The 20,285-nt window shown below is 39.2% G+C and overlaps 1 protein-coding gene across 8 annotated transcripts in view; it reads right to left on the bottom strand.

Moving 5' to 3' along the window:
* Window positions 1–20,285, bottom strand: part of R3HDM2 (R3H domain containing 2) — a 156,875-nt gene that overhangs the window by 117,782 nt on the left and 18,808 nt on the right. For 3 of the 8 annotated variants that reach the window (XM_070454737.1, XM_070454734.1, XM_070454739.1), the window contains exon 2: window positions 7,989–8,109. The exons of 3 other annotated variants lie outside the window; for them this stretch is intronic. The gene's annotated coding sequence lies outside the window, so the exon portion shown is untranslated. Of the gene's footprint in view, window positions 1–5,787; window positions 5,833–7,988; window positions 8,110–20,285 lie in introns of all 8 variants that reach the window. 2 more of the 8 variants (XM_070454735.1, XM_070454736.1) reach the window with 1 other exon arrangement.

The raw sequence follows: 20,285 nt of genomic DNA, 5'->3' as shown, positions 1-20,285 counted from the left end.
GGAAGCAACCAACTTGCTCATGGCTTCTCTCAAAGCTCAGATGGTAAAAAATCTGCCTGCTAATGCAGGAGACCCAGGTTCGACCCCTGGAGAAGTAAATGGCAACCCACTCCAGTATTCTGGCCTGGAGAATCCCCATGGACAGAGAACCCTGGTGGGTTACAGTCCATGGGGCTGCAGAGAGTCGGACACGACCGAGCGGCTAAACCACCACGGCAAGAGGCTCATCAACCAGTGAACGGATAAAGAAGACGTGAGACTCAGATACTCACAAACACACCGAATACACAAAAGATACTCCTCAGCCATGAAAAGGAATGAAACCCTGCCACCTCAGCAATACAGATGGACCCAGAAAATATTACGCTTAGTGAAATAGGTCAAACAGAGAAAGATAAACACTGTGTATCCCTTATATGCAGAATCTAAAAAATACAGTAGGGGCAGGGGAGGGTTGGATTGGGAATTTGGGACTAGCAAATGCAAATTATTTTATATAGAATGGACAAAAAATGAGGTCCTACTGTATAGCACAGGTAACTATATTCAGGATCTTATAAAAAACCATAATGAAAAAGAGTATGAAAAATAATATATATACATATAACTGAATTAATTTGTTGTACACCAGAAACTAACACAACGCAAACCAACCACACTTTGATTAAAAGTAAATAAGTAAAAATTTTCAAGGAAAAACGTAGAAAAAATTAGAATAATACAAATGAAAATACAAACAAAAAAGAAACAAGACTCACAGATACAAAACAACAAACTAGTGGTTACCAAAGGTGAGAGGAAAGGAGGGGTGTGGAGCAAATTAGGGGGATGGAATTAAGAGATACAAACTCAGTTCAGTCGCTCAGTAGTGTCCGACTCTTTGCAATACCATGATCACAGCACGCCAGGCCTCCCTGTCCATCACCAACTCCCGGAGTCCACCCAAACCCATGTCCATCAAGTTGATGATGCCATCCAGCCATCTCATCCTCTGTCGTCCCCTTCTCCTCCTGCCCTCAATCTTTCCCAACATCAGGGTCTTTTCCAATGAGTCACTTCTTCACATGAGATGGCCAAAGTATTGGAGTTTCAGCTTCAGCATCAGTCCTTCCAATGAACACCCAGGACTGATCTCCTTTAGGATGGACTGGTTGGATCTCCTTGCAGTCCAAGAGACTCTCAAGAGTCTTCTCCAACACCACAGCTCAAAAACATCAGTTCTTAGGCACTCAGTTTTCTTTATAGTCCAACTCTCACATCCATACATGACTACTGGAAAAACCATAGCCTTGACTAGACGGACCCTTGTTGGCAAAGTAATGTCTCTGCTTTTCAATATGCTCTCTAGGTTGGTTACAACTTTCCTTCCAAGGAGTAAGCATCTTTTAATTTCATGGCTGCAATCACCATCTGCAGTGATTTTGGAACCCCCCAAAATAAAGTCTGACACTGTTTCCACTGTTTCCCCATCTATTTCCCATGAAGTGATGGGACCAGATGCCATGATCTTAGTTTTCTGAATGTTGAGCTTTAAACCAACTTTTTCATTCTCCTCCTTCACTTTCATCAAGAAGCTTTTTAGTTCCTCTTCACTTTCTGCCATAAGGGTGGTGTCGTCTGCATATCTGAGGTTACTGATATTTCTCCTGACAATCTTGATTCCAGCTTGTGCTTCTTCCAGCCCAGTGTTTCTCATGATGTACTCTGCATATAAGTTAAACAAGCAGGGTGACAATATACAGCCTTGACATACTCCTTTTCCTATCTGGAACCAGCCTGTTGTTCCATGTTCAGTTCTAACTGTTGCTTCCTGACCTGCATACACGTTTCTGAAGAGACAGGTCAGATGGTCTGGTAATCCCATCTCTTGAAGAATTTTCCACAGTTTGTTGTGATCCACACAGTCAAATGCTTTGGCACTGTCAATAAAGCAGAAATAGATGTATTTCTGGAACTCTCTTGTTATTTCTATGATCCAGCAGATGTTGGCAATTTGATTTCTGGTTCCTCTGCCTTTTCTAAAACCAGCTTGAACATCTGGAAGTTTACAGTTCACGTATTGCTGAAGCCTGGCTTGGAGAATTTTGAGCATCACCTTACTAGCGTGTGAGATGAGTGCAATTGTGCGGTAGTTTGAGCATTCTTTGGCATTGCCTTTTTTTGGGATTGGAATGAAAACTGACCTTTTTCAGTCCTGTGGCCACTGCTGAGATTTCCAAATTTGCTGGCATATTGAGTGCAGCACTTTCACAGCATCATCTTTTCAGGATTCGGAATAGCTCAGCTGGAATTCCATCACCTCCACTAGCTTTGTTCGTAGTAATGCTTCCGAAGACCCACTTGACTTCACATTCCAGGATGTCTGGCTCTAGGTGAGTGATCACACCATGATGATTATCTGGGTCGTGAAGATCTTTTTCTGTACAGTTCTGTGTATTCTTGCCACCTCTTTTTAACATCTTCTGCTTCTGTTAGGTCCATACCATTTCTGTCCTTTATTGAGCCCATCTTTGCATGAAATGTTCCCTTGATATCTCTAATTTTCTTGAAGAGATCTCTAGTCTTTTCCACTCTATTGTTTTCCTCTATTTCTTTGCACTGATCACTGAGGAAGGCTTTCTCATCTCTCCTTGCTATTCTTTGGAACTCTGCATTCAGATGGGAGTATCTTTCCTTTTCTCCTTTGCTTTTCACTTCTCTTCTTTTCACAGCTATTTGTAAGGCCTCCTCAGACAACCACTTTGCTGTCATTCCTTTTCCATGAGGATGGTCTTGCTCCCTGTCTCCTGTACAATGTCACGAATCTCCATCCATAGTTCATCAGGCACTCTGTCTATCAGATCTAGTCCCTTAAATCTATTTCTCACTTCCACTGTGTAATCATAAGGGATTTGATTTAGGTCATATCCGAATGGTCTAGTGGTTTTCCCTACTATCTTCAATTTCAGTCTGAATTTGGCAATAAGGAGTTCATGATCTGAGCCACAGTCAGGTCTCGGTCTTGTTTTTGCTGACTGTATAAAGCTTCTCCATCTTTGGCTGCAAAGAATATAATCAATCTGATTTTGGTGTTGACCATCTGGTGATGTCCATGTATAGAGTCTTCTCTTGTGTTGTCGAAAGAGGGTGTTTGCTATGACCAGTGCGTTCTCTTGGCAGAACTCTATTAGCCTTTGCCCTGCTTCATTCCGTACTCCAAGGCCAAATTTGCCTGTTACTCCAGGTGTTTCCTGACTTCCTACTTTTGCATTCCAGTCCCCTATAATGAAAAGGACATCTTTTTTGGGTGTTAGTTCTAAAAGGTCTTGTAGGTCTTCATAGAACCATTCAACTTCAGCTTCTTCAGCGTTACTGGTTGGGGCATAGGCTTGGATTACCGTGATATTGAATGGTTTGCCTTGGAAACAAACAGAGATCATTCTGTCGTTTTTGAGATTGCATCCAAGTACTGCATTTCGGACTCTTGTTGACCATGATGGCTACTCCACTTCTTCTAAGGGATTCCTGCCCACAGTAGTAGATATAATGGTCATCTGAGTTAAATTCACCCATTCCAGTCCATTTTAGTTCACTGGTTCCTAGAATGTCGATGTTTACTCTTGCCATCTCCTGTTTGACCACTTCCAATTTGCCTTGATTCATGGACCTAACATTCCAGGTTCCTATGCAATATTGCTCTTTACAGCATCAGACCTTGCTTGTATTACCAGTCCCATCCACAACTGGGTATTGTCTTTGCTTTGGCTCCATCCCTTCATTCTTTCTGGAGTTATTTCTCCACTGATCTCCAGTAGCATATTGGGCACCTACCAACCTGGGGAGTTCCTCTTTCAGTATCCTATCACTTTGCCTTTTCATACTGTTCATGGGGTTCTCAAGGCAAGAATACTGAAGTGGTTTGCCATTCCCTTCTCCAGTGGACCACATTCTGTCAGACCTCTCCACCACGACCTGTCCATCTTGGGGGTCCCCACAGGGCATGGCTTAGTTTCACTGAGTTAGACAAGGCTGTGCTCCGAGACGAGCTACCCCACGCCGGAGGTCAGGGGCAGCGGCAGAGAGGAGCAATTCCACATCCAAGGAGAAGTGGCTGCCCGGTTGCAGGAGGGCAGAGAGAAGCTACTCCACGTTCAAGGTCAGGAGGGGTGGCCGTGAAGAGATACCCCTCATCCAACGTAAGGAGCAGCGGCTGTGCTTTGCTGGAGCATCTGTGAAGAGATACCCCACGTCCAAGGTAAGGGAAACCCAAGTAAGATGGTAGGTGTTGCAAAAGGGCATCAGAGGGCAGATACACTGAAATCATAATCACAGAAAACTAGCCAATCTGATCACATGGACCACAGCCTTGTCTAACTCAGAGATACAAACTACTACATATAAAATAGATAAGCAACAAGGATATATTACATAGCACAGGGACTTAGAGCCACTATCTTATAAGTTTTAACTGAGTATAATCTGTAAAAATACTGGCTCACTATGCTGCACACCTGAAACTAATACAATAATGTAGATCAACTATACTTCAATTTTAAAGGTAGAAAAAAATACCCAATGCTGCTGCTGCTGCTAAGTCGCTTCAGTTGTGTCCGAATGTGTGACCCCATAGACAGCAGCCCACCAGGATCCGCCATCCCTGGGATTCTCCAGGCAAGAACACTGGAGTAGGTTGCCATTTCCTTCTCCAATGCATGAAGGTTTTAAATTAATTGTGTTAAGGAGTTAACTAATGGTTCTAGGGTAGGGTCAGGGTCTTCACCTTTTACATTTTTTGAATTATTTAAATTTCTTATAATAATTACATTATTACTTTCACAATTTGAAAAATACAAATCTATAAGATTAAAGATACTGAACTTAAAAATCTATAGTCCTGTCTTTGAATTGGAAATACTGATCCAAACTTGTAATGCATTTTCTTTAAAGAAAAAAACAAAGCTTATTTCCTAGCCTTCTTCACTAAAAACAGCAAGAAATAATGAACAATCCACTAAGCAACAGTGCCTCTTGCACGCAGACTGTGGCTTCTAAACATTACTTCCCAAAAAAGGGGGAAAGGCTGTTACATGCCCATGAATGGAAATGGTAAAGAGGATCTCTGAATATCAGGTCAGACCAGAAAATGAAGAAACTAGGAGGATCACATGAAAAGAACACTGGAGGGGATTCCCTGGTGGTGATTACAACTCCTCTCTCACCACCAAGGTCCCAGGTTCAGTCTACTAAGACCACACAAACCGGGCAATGCAGCCTAAACAGAAAGTGTGTTTTGTTGTTTTTTTTTAAAAAGGACACTGGAGCCAACTTAAAGAGTTCCCATTTGCCATTATGAAATCATTGAGACATCAATAAGAATAAAAAAGAAATAAGACTGAAACACATCAATACATTTAAATTGATGAGTTCATAATGACAATTCAAAAAACTTATCAGTCACCTTTGCAGGATGTTAGTGAACAAACTATTTTGAAAATAAAGATTCAATAATTAAAATAAAGATTCAAAGCATCTGTCTCACCTGTCCTGTACAAGATACACCTGAAAGTAATCAAGTAAATAATGAGGGAAGTATCCCTTTATAAAAGTATTCCAGGACTTCCCTAGTAGTCCAGTGGTTAAGAATCCGCCTGCCAATGCAGGGGACATGGGTTCGATCCCTGGTCCGGGAAGATTTCACATGCCGCAGGGCAACTAAGCCCATGCATGACAACTGTTGAAGCCTGCGCACCCTAGAGCCCGTGCTCTGCAACAAGAAGCCACCGCGTCTAAAGAGTAGCTCCCACTCACTTCCAGTGGAGAAGCCCACGCACAGCAGTGAAGACCCAGAGCAGCCTAAAATAAAATAGATCAATGTTAAAAAGTAAAACTGCTAAAAAAAATTCCAGCTAAAATAAATTTTAAAATAATACAAATTGAATATCATCATTTTATAACCACTGATGAAATTCAATAAAGGATGCAAACAAGGTTAATCAATGGCTGCTGACATCATGAAAATTAGACTAATAGACATCACACACTTCCTCCTAATGGATGTACACTATAAAGTATTCTAGCCAAAAACACTGAATCTGAATCTGATCAAATCCACTTGTGGTAAATTACTGGACAAATAACCAAGTTTCTTCAATATATACTCTGGGGGGGAAAAAAGGAGAGGGGAAATTTTTCAGATTAAGTGATTTTTAAACATATATTGACCAACTACAAGATACAGACTTTATTTGACTAAACATACAAGCTGTTTAGAAAATATGATACAGTCAGGGAAATATGAACACCAGATATTTAATATTCAGGAATTACTGTTAATTATTTTAGAAGTATAAATGGTATTGACATTATATCTTTAAAGTCATTATCTAGGGGTATATACTGAAATACTCAGGGTGAAATTATACACCAGATTATCTTCAGGACAGTCAGGAAAGGGTATAGGATTATAGATGAAACAAGAGTAACCACAAGCTAACAACTGCATATGGAAGTTCATTTAACTATTCCAATGCTTTCAAATGTTTGAAATTTTCCATAGTAAAGTTATTTAAATAAGCAACTCTCAAAAAAGAAAAATACACATATTTGAAATATAGCCACTGAAATGAAATAAATTTTATACACTAATCTCTTATTGAAGCCCAGTTCAATTCCTATCTCCATCCCTACTTCCTAGATTGATTTCTATCTTTTTTCTATTTGTTTATACTGCACGGATAGATACAACTAAATCCTACAACATTTCATCTACACTACAGAATCTAACCCACTCTATCTACTGCTGCTTTGTTCATAAGTTATCACGTCTATCCTCACAGCAGCCAGTGAGGTCTTTTATGCACAGAGAAAAGTTTTTGATCCCACAGTCTTAAAATGGTCCTAAGACTTCTAATGGTCCCAAATACCTTATCTGATAGTCAAGGTGTCTGAAAATCCCTGGGACCTAGGGGAAAATGCAACAGTCTTCCCTGTCACCCCACAAACTACTAAGATTTTACTCTAGTAAAAGCATATAATATTGTCTTTTTCAAATTTAACTGAGGTCCCCTTTATGACATCAAAATGATAAGTCTCCAGCAAGCTGGGGCAAGCTAACAAGCACAAGCTTTCCTCAGAATTCAAAGGGGAACTCTTTCACAAAACAAAATTATACATTACTAGGCTTAAATATAAAGTTTATTATCTAAATGGTTGATTATTTAATAAAAATTTCAGCTATAATATAAAGAAAGTTTGCCCAAAGAAATAGTCACAAAGCCCAGGAAAAAAGAACTCACCACCTAACTGGAGTCCAAGAGCACTGGAAAACAAGTCTATTAGTGTACTTACAAGTGTCAAGAGATGATTTATAGCCCCTTTATCCTTTTTAAAAATGTTTTAACATAACTGACTTTTCCATCTAATCCTAAGAGAAATCCATGTTATTTATAAAGAGATAAGCAAAAAAAGAAAATAAAAACCATCCTACTACCTCCTTCATAACATTTTGTCTTACTAAACAGTAAGTCTTTTGAGAGCAGGAAAAAAAAAGGCACATGAGCTTACAATGTGAGTAAGATGCAGATTTGTCTTTCAATTTTTTTATGTTTCACCATTTGTATGAATTCAGGGCCAGAAAATTTAAAAACCTACATTCCACTCGGAGTTTCCTTGGTTTACAGTAACTTGGGGGCAGTTTTCTACGTCATAGCAGCAGCAGAGCCTTACAGGTCCAGTCGCCAAGTCAGGCAGTAAACACGCCATGTGCACTCCACGCAAAATCTGCCCCACGTTAACTTGCATTTAAATTACTTACTCAAACTACCTTTCCTTTTATTTGCTATTTTTTATGCCTATCCAACTCCATCAAGAGATTTTTATTTCATGTACAGTTAAATATACACTGAATAAGTTTCTCCTCAAAATATCCTAGACTAGTCTGAATCCACACACATGCAGAACAATTCTAGTGTCAGAAAACTCACCCACCAGTACCCAAACACAATGCTCACCTGATCTCTAACTCAGACGTGCTGCCTCATCCATCCTGGTGAAGTATAAAGAACTGCACTTATCAAGCACAATCTGAAGAGACACTGGAGAAAGGAGAGTGGACAGCCTCCAGCAATTCACCTAGGAGGAGGAAAAAAAAGTATCCCTTTCACCACCCAGAGTCTAAACTCCACCAATTTTCAGCAACAGTCAAATAAAATTCTCAGAACAGTTTTGACTTTTCACTGGCCTCAGTGCCTTAATTAAGCAGCCTAGGTGACAGTGCAAAAATTAATCTGAAGCTATTTTTTTTCTACCTTATTCTGAAGAGCCAAATATTGTCTGTCTTGACCATTAAAATCCCCTGAGATTTCAATTCTGCAGGAGCTCTACAGGGTTCTAAATTTAGCCAAGTAACAGAAATAGTTGGAAGGCATGCAATTCATTTTAATATCTGCACGTTTATGTTGCCAGGCAGCTAATTTTTAAAGTACTCCTAGAGTAGTCATCCACATATAAAAGAACAATACATAAGCCATGTAATTAAAATACTTATTACCTATAACTTCTGGAAGTGACCAACATCACTCCTCCAAAAATACATTCCATGTTTCTTTCACGGGGATAGAGTTTTAAATATTCCAACAAAGTATGGGACTTCCCTAGCAGTTCAGTGGTTACGACTCCACGCTGCCCATTCAGGGGACACCAATTCAATCCCTGGTCAGGGAACTAAGATCCCACATGCCATGGCCAAAACAACAACAACAAAAAATTTAATGTTAATAGCAATTTCCTTACAGCCTATTTATTTTCTTCCACTTCAAAGAAACATACAGACAGGTTTAGGGAGTTTCACCTTCAACACAAAACCCTTTCGTACACTTTGCTGTACGGCACAAATGAGTGCCACACTGTTAATCAGAAACTTTCCATTTTTAAAAATCAAGGAAAAAAAGCTTTGCAGAAAGGACTGACATGTCTCACTTCATGTAGAGTCCCACAGCAGGACATTCTCAAGTTGTTGGACCATTAGCAACTAGGGTGTACAAGATCTCAGTTCTAAGGCCAAATCTATTTTGGATTTTCTGAAACATCAGACCTCATAAGGAGCCATAAAACCAGGCTCCAGCATAAATGTTCAATACAATAAACACCCTAACTTCATGTCAGTTTCATAGATTGTGTACACAAACCAATGTGTAAAGTGGATGTGCAGATGAATACAACATGCAGGTTCAAAATACAAAGTATTAAAGAGTTGGATTACAAGTTTCCCTATCTAAGGAGATTTTAATTCAGAGAGCAGAAAATAACAAAGAGGGAAACAACTCTTAAGTCACTATACCACAGGAAAAAAAGCCTGGATTATATAAAAGTAAAAAGGATACAAATACTTGTTTTCACCTTCACACGTCACCACCAAGTTAGAGGGAAAAAAATTACAATGCCAATTTTCTAAACAAAATCCCATTATTTCCCATGGCAAGTCATCAACATTGCCTGTAACTCACTTCATTTTGAGAAATAATTCAATTTAGACACTTTATTATCGAGTACTTCTAGGAAGACACAGAAGGGTCTTAGGTCTGGAATCCACTCATTTTTTTGTACTGGAAATAACTGACCCCATAAAGACAGCAAAGGATAGATAATTAAATACGAGCAGTTCCCCTTTAAAGGAACCATTCCCCACTAAAGGAATCAGGGTTCCTTGCAGAAAGGACTGATTCCAGGTTTGAAGCAAGTAAAGTACAAAGTGAACCCAAAATACCATGCTGTGCCAGGATGTAAAGAAGTTCTCAGAACCCGACCAGGACAAGTCAAAAAAGCATAGGAATTAGTTTGAAGGTGCTCCGACTGACCAAACTGACAACAATTGTTGTATGTATAATGCTAAATACTGTCAGTATTTTATACACTGATAAAGACTGCAACATTTTGAATTTTTTTACATACCAAATCTATAGTGATCCTCAAAAACAAAAACAGGAGAAATAAAGTTCTCCATTATAGAATAACACCAACTAGTAAATGGAAAAGGAATGAAAAATTCAACATTTTGTAACCACCAATGTAATAATTAATTCAGGCAAGTATCACCAACAAATGCTAACACCACTGGGTAAAATGTAGAGAAAAAGAGTCATACAATCTTAACAGCACCATCCTACAGATATTTTCTTAATAACAAAGGGAAAAAGGCACTTTTACAAAGAAGAAATGCAGCCTGTATCAATTCATCTAAGTAATCAAACTTATCACCAATAATGCAGCAAAATGACAGTGTGTGCACAGAGAAGCACACAGCATTACCTAAACAGTATTCTTGTCAAAACTGTTTAATAAAATCATGACAAACCCAAATTGTGAAACATTCTTCAACACAACTGGCCTAAACTCTTCAAAAGTATCAATGACCCAAGGCACAAAAATGGAAAGAACTTCTCTGAACTAAAAAGCTATGAAAATTAAATGTAATTCATGATCCTTGAATAAATCCAAGATTGGATGGACAGCTATAAAACTCAATTATCTCAATTACTCAAAACTCAAATTACTCAAAAAAACTCAAATAACTCAAAAAACTCAATTACTCAAAACTCAGTAACTCAATTATTAATATGACTGAGGAAATCTGAGCATACACTATAACTACTATATCACTGTATTTTTTTTCATTTATTTTTATTAGTTGGAGGCTAATTACAGTATTGCAGTGGGTTTTGTCATACATTGACATGAATCAGCCATGGATTTACATGTATTCCCCATCCTGATCCCCCCTCCCACCTCCCTCTCTACCCAATCCCTCTGAGTCTTCCCAGTGCACCAGGCCCGAGCACTTGTCTCATGCATCCAACCTGGGCTGGTGAAGTATTTTAAATAAGATAATGAATTTGATAACAATATTGTAGTAATATAGGAGAATAACTTGTTCCTAGGTGACATATGCTTTAGAAATTCTGGGTGAAAAAAAAAAAAGAAATTCTGGGTGAAGTTTCCTGATGTCTGAAAAAATTAATAATAATAATGTGTATATGTATAGGGAGGGAAGGGGAAGTGAGAAGTGGAATGTGACAGAGGGAAAGTGAGGGAGGGAGGGAAGTGGGTAAGAAGGTGTGAGAGCACAAATGTGACAAAATATTCAACAAATATTAGGGAAAATCATACGGGTGCTCATTTTATCACTCCTTCAACTTTTCTGCAGGTTTGGAATTACACATAAAAACATGGAGGTGAAAAAGAACAGGCAGCAACGTTAACCCGAGCTCCTGGCTATCCAGTATAAGTTTTGCTGTGTTCTATTAGTAAAAAGCAATTCCAGGTGATGCTCACAAGTGCAGGCTTCAGCATGAAGGTGGGTTGTCCTGGCTGCACAATGAGCAAATAACCTAACTTAACCTCTCTGCAGATGGTCTGAATGCATCCTCCCAAAATTCATGTTAAATCCTAACCTCCAAACATATTAAGAGGTGAGGCCTCCGGGGTGGTTAGGTCATAAACTTACTCTTACACAGAAAGATTCTAGAGAGATCGCTAGCTCCTTTCATCATGAAAGGACACAGTAAGATGCTGGCTATTAACCAGGACAAAGGTCCTCAGCAGAATCAGACCATGTTTGATCTTCAACTTCTCAGCCTCCAGAACAGTGAGAAATAAATTTCTGTTGATGAGCCACCCAGTATTTTGTTATAGCACCCTGAACAGATAAAGACACTCCCTAAACCTCACCAGTAAATAGGGATAATACAGTACTGATCCACAGGGACTATCTTCTAAGGATTAAATCATCTAATATGTGCTACTATTATACTTCTGTGATATCACATTCTTTGTTCACTTATATTCCTTCTAAGTATATGGGGAGACGGATCAATTTTTAGCCTTTTTCTGTCCTGGCAACTAGCTTATGAGCTATTAATATAATAACTTTACTAAAATTTACTATAATAACTTTACTAAAACTTTTCTAAAATTTTGTGAATTGCCAAATATATCCAAATTCAAATAAAAAATTAAAATACATTCCATCTAAGGACCAATAAAAATAAATCCACCATTAACACAAATAACAGAGCTAACATACTCTACCATGCTAAAGCAGCAGCTTTTCACCGCTTACATCTGCTCCTTCCTCACTAGAAGGTTATATGTCAGAAACAGATATAGCCTGCCTTGGTCCCCAAAACATCAATCTTTACATTAAAAGCCAATGTCCTCAGGCCAGAAATGCCTCTTAAATTCTGCTATTTCCTGGAGTTTCCTCTCAGTTCTCTTATCACTCTGTAAGTTTGTCTGCATGACCCTATTTCTTCTCATGGATTGAACAACATTCATGCACAGAGTACTTCAAAATCTAAATACCTCTGTCCCTCTGAAGAGCTCCAGATTCATTCAGACAACTATTTCCAAAAGCGAACTTCCTACCAACACTCCTCTGCCCATTTTAAAATCAGATTGGTCTTTTTTCTATTGAGTTGCATGAGTACATTTCAGATGCTAACCTTTTTTCAAATACACGAGTTTTTTTGAAGTATAGTTTATGTACAAGATTACCTAAGCTACAGGTGTACAATATAGTGATTCATAATTTTTCAAGGTTATATTCCATTACTATAAAATACTGGCTATATTCCTTGTGTTGTACCAATAAATCCTTGTAACTTTTATGTATAATTATTTATACCTCTTTCAAGTATATGATAATAAGCATTTTCTCCCACATAGCAGGCTTCTTCATCTTGTTGGTTTCCCTTTTCTGCACAAAGCTTTCTAGTTTGCTGTAGTCCCACCGAATTCATCTTTACTTTTGCTGCCTTTGCTTTTGGTGTTAAATCCAAAGGATCCTAACACTGATGTCAAGGAGCTTATTCCCTTTCTTTCGGCAAGTTTTATACTTTGAGGTCGTATGTTGAAGTTTCTAAACCACTGTGAACCATTTTTGTGTCTGGGATAACACAGTAGTTTAGCTTTCCCGACACGATTTATGAAGAGACCATCATTTGCCCACTGCACATTTTTGGCTCTGCTGCAATAAATGAACTGACCGTGCATGCACGGGTTTATTTCCGGGCTCTTTATTCTGTTCTATTAATCCACTTATCTGTTTCTATGCCAATACCATACTGCTCCGATTATCATGGCTTTGTAATATAGTTTGGTATCAGGAAATACGATACACTCAATTTTGCTCTTCTTTCTCAAGATTTCTTTGACTATTTGCTGTCTTTTGTGGTTCCACACAAATTTTAGGATTGTTTGTTCCCTGTAAAAAATGTAATGAGAAATACAACAGGGGTGGAATCTGTAAATTGGTTTCAGTGGTATGGACCTTTTTCAGTATGGACTTTTTAACAATATTAATTCTCCCAATTCATCAGCAGAGAATACCTTTCCACTAATCTGTGTCTTCTTCAATTCCTTTTCACTGATGTCTTACAGACCTTATAATAAACTGTAAATGTTTTTTACCTCCTCGGTCAAACTTATTTCTAGGTATTTTATTCTTTATGCTACAATTTGAAAACGAGATTATTTTGAAAATTTCTGAGTTATTAAAATATAGAAACAACTGATTTTTGTATACCTATTTTGCATCCTGCAACTTTATTAATTCATTCATTAATTCTAACAGTTTTTGGTGTAGTGTTTAGGATTTTGTGTATATAATATCATGTCATCTGCAAATAGTGACAGTTTTACTTCTTTCTTTCCAATCTGAATGCCTCATTCCTTTTTAATAATTTTATTTATTATTTGCCTGGGGTTTTTTTGCTAAACTGCACTGACTAGGATCACCAAAACTATGTTAAATAAAAGTGGGAAGGAAAGGCTTTCCGCTTCAGTTGAGTATGTTAGCTGAGGGCTTGTAATATATGGTTTTTATCCATACGAGGAGTTAACAAAGAATTTTGATTTAAAGAGTTGCTTTAATAGAAGAAAAAGCTCCTTAAAAAAATATGGATTTTATGATGTTGACGTATATTCCCTCTATACCCACTTTGTTGAAAGTTTGTATCATAATGGATGTTAAATTTTTCAGATCCTTTTTCTGCACCATTGAGATGATCATGCGATTTTTATCCTTCATTTTGTTAGTATGATGTATCACACTGATGACATGCAGATGCTGAACCACCTTTGCAGCTCCAGAATGAATCCCACTTGATTATGGTGAATGATCCTTTTAATGTATTGTTGAATTTAGTTTGCTAATGTTTTGTTGAGAATTTCTGCATCATATTCATCAGGGATACTGGCCTGTAATTTTCTTTACTTCCAGTGTACTTGTCTGTTTTTTCTATCAGGGTTATGATAGCCTCATAAAATGAGTTTGAAGTGTACCCTCCTATTCTATTTTTAGGAAGAGTTTGAGGATTGGTAATAGTTCTTCTTTAAATGTCTGGTAGAATTCACCAGTGAAGCCATCTGGTACTGAACTTTTGCTTGTTGGAAGTTTTTTGATTACTCAATAATCAAGATTATTTGATCCAGATTCAATCTCTTTACTAATATAGGCATACCTTAGAGGTATTACAGGTTTGGCTCCAGAACACTGTAATAAAGCAAATATCAAAATAAAGCAAGTCACAAATTTTTTTGGCTTTTCAGTGCATATGAAAGCACATTTACACTATATTGTAGTGTATTTATTGTGCAATATCATTTCGTCTAAAAAAAACAATGTACACACCTTAATTTTAGAATATTTTACTGCTAAAAAATGACAAGGTAACATAATAGCAACACAGAAGATTACTGAACACAGATCACCATAACAAATAATAATGAAAAAGTTTGAAACATTGTAGAATTACCAATTTGTGACACAAAGACACAAAGTGAATAAATGCTATTGGAAAAACAGGGCCAGGAGACTTGCTCAATGCAAGGTTGTCACAAACCTTCAATTTGTTTTAAAAAACAAAAAACACAGTATCTGTGAAGTACAATAAAGCCAATCTCAAAAAAATGTGGTTTGCCTCTAGTGGGTCTGGTTCAGATTTCCGATTTCTTTATGACACAGTTTTGGTAGGTACTATGCTTCTAAGAATTTATCTATTTCTTTTTGGTTGTCCAATCTGTTGGCATGTAATTGTTCACAGTAGTCTCTTGAGGTATGAGGTGTTAACGTCTCCTCTTTCATTTGAGTCCTCTTTTTTCCTTAGTAAGTCTAGCTATAGGTTTGTCTATTTTGTTTATCTTTTTTTAAAAAAACTAGCTCCTAGTTCCATTGATCTTTTCTATTGTTACTCTAGTTCTAATCTAATATTTATTTCCTTTCTTCTACTCACATTAGATTTAGCTTGTTCTTCTAGTTCCTACAGGTGCAAAGTTAGGTTATTTTAGATCTGCCTTGTTTCTTAACTTTGGCATTTTCTCAATGAACTTCTCTTTTGCTTCATTCTATAGGTTTTGTATTTAGTACACTGTATTTCCATTTTCACTAGTCTCTGAGTATTTACTAAGTTTTCTTTTTATTTCTTCTCTGACCCATTGATTATTCAGTAGCATGTTGCTTACAGTCTACATGTTAATGAATTTTGCAGTTTTCCTCTTGTCACTGAGCTCTAGTTTTACACCACTGTGGTCAAAAAGATCGCTGCTACGACTCAAATCTTCTTACACTTATTAAGATTTGTTTTGTGCCTAACATATGACCCTTGAGAATGTTCCAAATGCACTTGAGAAGAATGTGTATTTGGATACACATTTGCTTTTGGATAGGATGTTCCATAGGTGTCTGTTAAGTCTATCTTGTCTAATTTGTAATTTAAGGCCAATGCTTCCTTATTGATTTTCCGTCTTGATGACTTACTCACTGATAAAAGTGGGGAATTAAGGTCTCCTATTACTGTATTGCTGTCTCTTCCTCCCTTTAGGTCTGTTAACATTCACTTTATATAGATGCTCCTAAAACCTGCCCCCTTCCTTATCTGTTAACACCCCTTAGGCGAGTCACCTAAGACACAAACTGAGAGTCATCTGTTCACAATTACTTCTTTCCCTTCCATATTTAACCAATCTCCAAACTCTGGTACCATCTCCTGGCTCCATCTGATCTTCTCAGCTCCCGTCCCGTCTTCTCCACTTCCATCATTGACAGGCAGAGAAATCAGTTAATGGGACAAGTCCTCCAGAGTTCTTTTTTTCCTCCAGCAAAGCGGCTGCCAATGTTCCCATGGTGGCTCCTCTGCTGGCCTTTAGCCTTTATCCCTGAATAACTAAAATTCCAATCTATCCTGATGAACATGTAGTGTAAGAAATAAACTGCTGTTTCAAGCTATTAAGATTTGAGGGTTGTTTCTTACCCACCATACCCATCTCTATCTTGATTTCAACATCTGCAGGACTAGAGTGGCCCCCTAACAAATGTCTCTCCCTCCACTCTTAATCCACTGTATTTTTCAAAACTGGTACCAGAGTTACCCTTGAAAAATAATCATTCCATTTCTCCGATGATAATCTTCAGAGGTTCCTCTTTGCCTCAGAATATTTCAAAGTCCTTAATATAACTCTTAAAGCCTACCATGAAATTAGGTTCTACAGATATTCTCTCCAGTCAATCAAAATAATGCTACCTCTCTGTACATACCATAGTCTTTAACATTCCTGGGATTTTGCCCAGGCTATTCTATTTGCTTGTAATGCGTTCCCACCCTTATACCACCTCACCCTACCTTTGCCATCCTAGCCAAACAAATCCCTTGGCAACTATCCTTTCCATTCTCTCAACAGTTATTCCAATTTCTGTCTTTTCTCAAGGACTCTATTTTACCAACTCTCTTATTAGAACACATCAGCCCCCTAACCCAAGAGGATAAGTCTCCTCCATCACAAGGAATATTAAGGCCCTAGTCAGAAGCTCCCTCAAACTCCTTTGTTCACTGACCAAGCATTTGTCTCCATCCCTTTCTTGACCTTTTCCTCTATCTTAATGAAAGACATAAAAATAATTCTACTTCCCTTATGGCAGAAAGTGAAGAGGAACTAAAGAGCCTCCTGATGAAAGTGAAAAGGCTGGCTTAAAACTCAACATTCAAAAAACAAATAATTGCATCCAGTTCCATCACTTCATGGCAAATAGATGGGGAAACAATGGAAACAGTGACAGAATTTATTTTGGGGGGCTCCAAAATCACTGCACATGGTGACTGTAACCATGAAAGTAAAAGACGCTTACTCCTTGGAAGAAAAGCTATGGCCAACCTAGACAGCATATTAAAAAACAGAGACATTACTTTGCCAACAAAGGTCTGTCTAGTCAAAGTTATGATTTTTCCAGTGGTCATGTACAGATGTGAGAGTTGGACCATTAAGAAAGCTGAGCACCGAAAAATTGATGCTTTTGAACTGTGGTGTTGGAGAAGACTCTTGAGAGTCCCTTGGACTGCAAGGAGATCCAACCAGTCCATCTTGAAGGAGATCAGTCCTGAATATTGATTAGAAGGACTGATGCTGAAGCTCCAATACTTTGGCCACCTGATGTGAAGAACTGACTCACTGGAAAAGACCCTGAAGCTGGGAAAGACTGAAGGCAGGAGGAGAAAGGGATGACAGAGGGTGAGATGATTGGCTGGCATCACCGACTCAATGGACCTAAGTCTGAACAAGCCCTGGGAGCTGGTGATGGACAGAGAAGCCTGGTGTGCTGCAGTCCATGGCACTGCAAAGAGTCGAACACAAAGGAGCAACTGACCTGAACTGCTCTGGAGTTCGTCTTCTCTTCACACTGGAGGACCTCACTCCATCATCACCACTCTCTAGCGTCATGCTCGTCCCCTGAGCAGGTAAACAAGCTCGAGTCTCTCGCCTGAAAAACTCTTCCTTGCGGCTTCCCTGGCAATGCAGTGCTTACAACCCCACACTTCCAGTGCAGGGGGTACAAGCTCAACCCCTCACCCCAATCCTCACCCCAATTCCTGGTGAGGAAACTAAGATCCCACATGCGATGCAGCATGGCCAAAAATAAATACGCTGATTAATTTTTTAAAAATCTCTTCTCTGAACTCCACCTACTCTCACTATTGTCCTCTCTCTACCTCTTTGTAATCTTTCTGGAAAATGGCTTACTTTCTCCCAGCTCCTATGCAGCTCCGGCTCTGCCCTCTCCACTGCAGTGACCCTGCTCCCACTGACGCCAGCAGTGACCTAAACCCCCTGTAAGGGCTTCCCTGCTGGCTCAGACAGTAAAGAATCTGCCTGCGATGCAGGAGACGCAGGTTCAGTCCCTGGGTGGGGAAGATCCCCAGTGAAGGAAATGACTATCCACTCTAGTATTCTTGCCTAGGCAATCCCATGGACAGGTGAGCCTGGTGGGCTACAAACCATGGGGTCACGAAGAGTCAGACACGGCTGACCAATTAACACTAACACTTTCACATTCTTTCTGTCTTTATACTTGACATTCCCAATACACACAAACACAATTGCCTTCCTCCTCTTTGACAGTTTCTCCTCTAAAATCCTATCGCGCGCACTTTACTGGACTCCCATCTACCTTCCCGGCTTCCTCAATTTTCTTCCAGCGCTCCTGCCACCGATCACATCTTTAACTGTCAGTGTTCTCCAAGGCTCTCTCAGCCTTCATCTCTTCAGTCTTAACATGATCCTTGGAGGAACCAAACCTATCCCTTCAACTACAATGTGCATGCTGCTGCTGCTGCTGAGTCGCTTCAGTCATGTCTGACTCTGTGCAAACCCATAGACGGCAGCCCGCCAGGCTCCCCCATCCCTGGGATTCTCCAGGCAAGAACACTGGAGTGGGTTGCCATTTCCTTCTCCAACGCATGAGTGTGAAAAGTGAAAGTGAAGTCGCTCAGTCGTGTCTGACTCTTAGCGACCCCATGGACTATAGCCCACCAGGCTCCTCTGCTCATGGGATTTTCCAGGCAAGAGTACTGGAGTGGGGTGCCATTGCCTACTCCTACAATGTATATGATGTTGCCTCCTAAATCTCTCTCCAGCCCTGATTTCTCTCTTCAACTCCAGACTGAAGCATCTAATTTCCTACTACGCATTTCCACAGGGTTCTACAGATACCTCAAATTCAACCAGTCCAAAACCAAAGACCTCACCTTTATTTCCAAACATCCATCCCTAACTCATAAGTGATCGTCGTCATCCACCATGGCATGGAATCCAGGAAGTGAGGAACATTCACGAGCTCATCCCCATCACGCACAACCACACTCACACAACATACACACACACTTCCAAGCCTAACAGAGTCCACCTTTTAAACATCTCTTGAATCTGTACATCTCTATGCATTTGCAGGACCACTTTAGAGCCTCACAATCTGTTATCTGGATTATTTATTATATATTAGCCCCTAAATTGGACTCCCTGGTTCTAGTCTATTTTTCAATCCAGTTCCCACACTGTTACAAGCAATCTTTTAAAAATACAATGCTTCAATAGTTTTCACACTGTAACACAAAATTTTAGCCTATGAAATAAGGCCTTCAAGATCAGGCCCCTACCTACCTATCGAGCCTTCTGTCTAAACAATCCCCACAAACATCCCATGTGAAGGCACATCCCTGTCCTTGAAGTCTGACAAAGGCAGCATGCTGTTCAGCTCTACACCCCCACCCTTTATGTAGGGAGTTCTTCCCCTAGAACTCTCCTCCTCATAAGCACCTTTCCACCTTGTTACCTGCCCATCACCCCGTCAGGATCCCTAACTCCCAGACCGGAAGTCCTCCCGGATCTTCATTGTGCTTGTGAGGCCCTTTGTGCATTCCTCCAGCTCACAGTCCATCAGGCTGCAGGATCCTGACTTCTCAGTCTATGCTCTTTGAAGGTAAGGAATATGTCTTGTTTTTTAACACCTCCAGCACCTAACCCTGTAGCTATTTATATGCTGATTGAATTAATGAGTCCACTGAGACTAATTCAAATTTTACCTTCTCTGAAAAGTTTATTCTGAACCTGTCATTTAGAATTAAGCATTCTTTCTCCTTGCTCTCATATTGCATTTTAATACCACCTTGTAAGGCTGTCTGAGAAGGCCTTACAAATAGCTGTGAAAAGAAGAGAAGCCAAAAGCAAAAGAGAAAAGGAAAGATATATCCATTTGAATGCAGAGTTTCAAAGAAGAGCAAGGAGAGATAAGAAAGCCTTCCTCAGTGATCAATGCAAAGAAATAGCGGAAATAACAGAATGGCAAAGACTAGAGATCTCTTCAAGAAAATTAGAGACACCAAGGGAACATTTCATGCAAAGGTGTGCACAATGAAGGACAGAAATGGTATTGACCTAACAGAAGCAGAAGATATTAAGAAGTGGCAAGAATACACAAAAGAACT

The sequence above is a fragment of the Odocoileus virginianus genome, chromosome 24, assembly GCF_023699985.2.
Source record: "Odocoileus virginianus isolate 20LAN1187 ecotype Illinois chromosome 24, Ovbor_1.2, whole genome shotgun sequence".
Taxonomy (NCBI): domain Eukaryota; kingdom Metazoa; phylum Chordata; class Mammalia; order Artiodactyla; family Cervidae; genus Odocoileus; species Odocoileus virginianus.
This window is presented reverse-complemented; position numbering and strand designations above follow the sequence as displayed.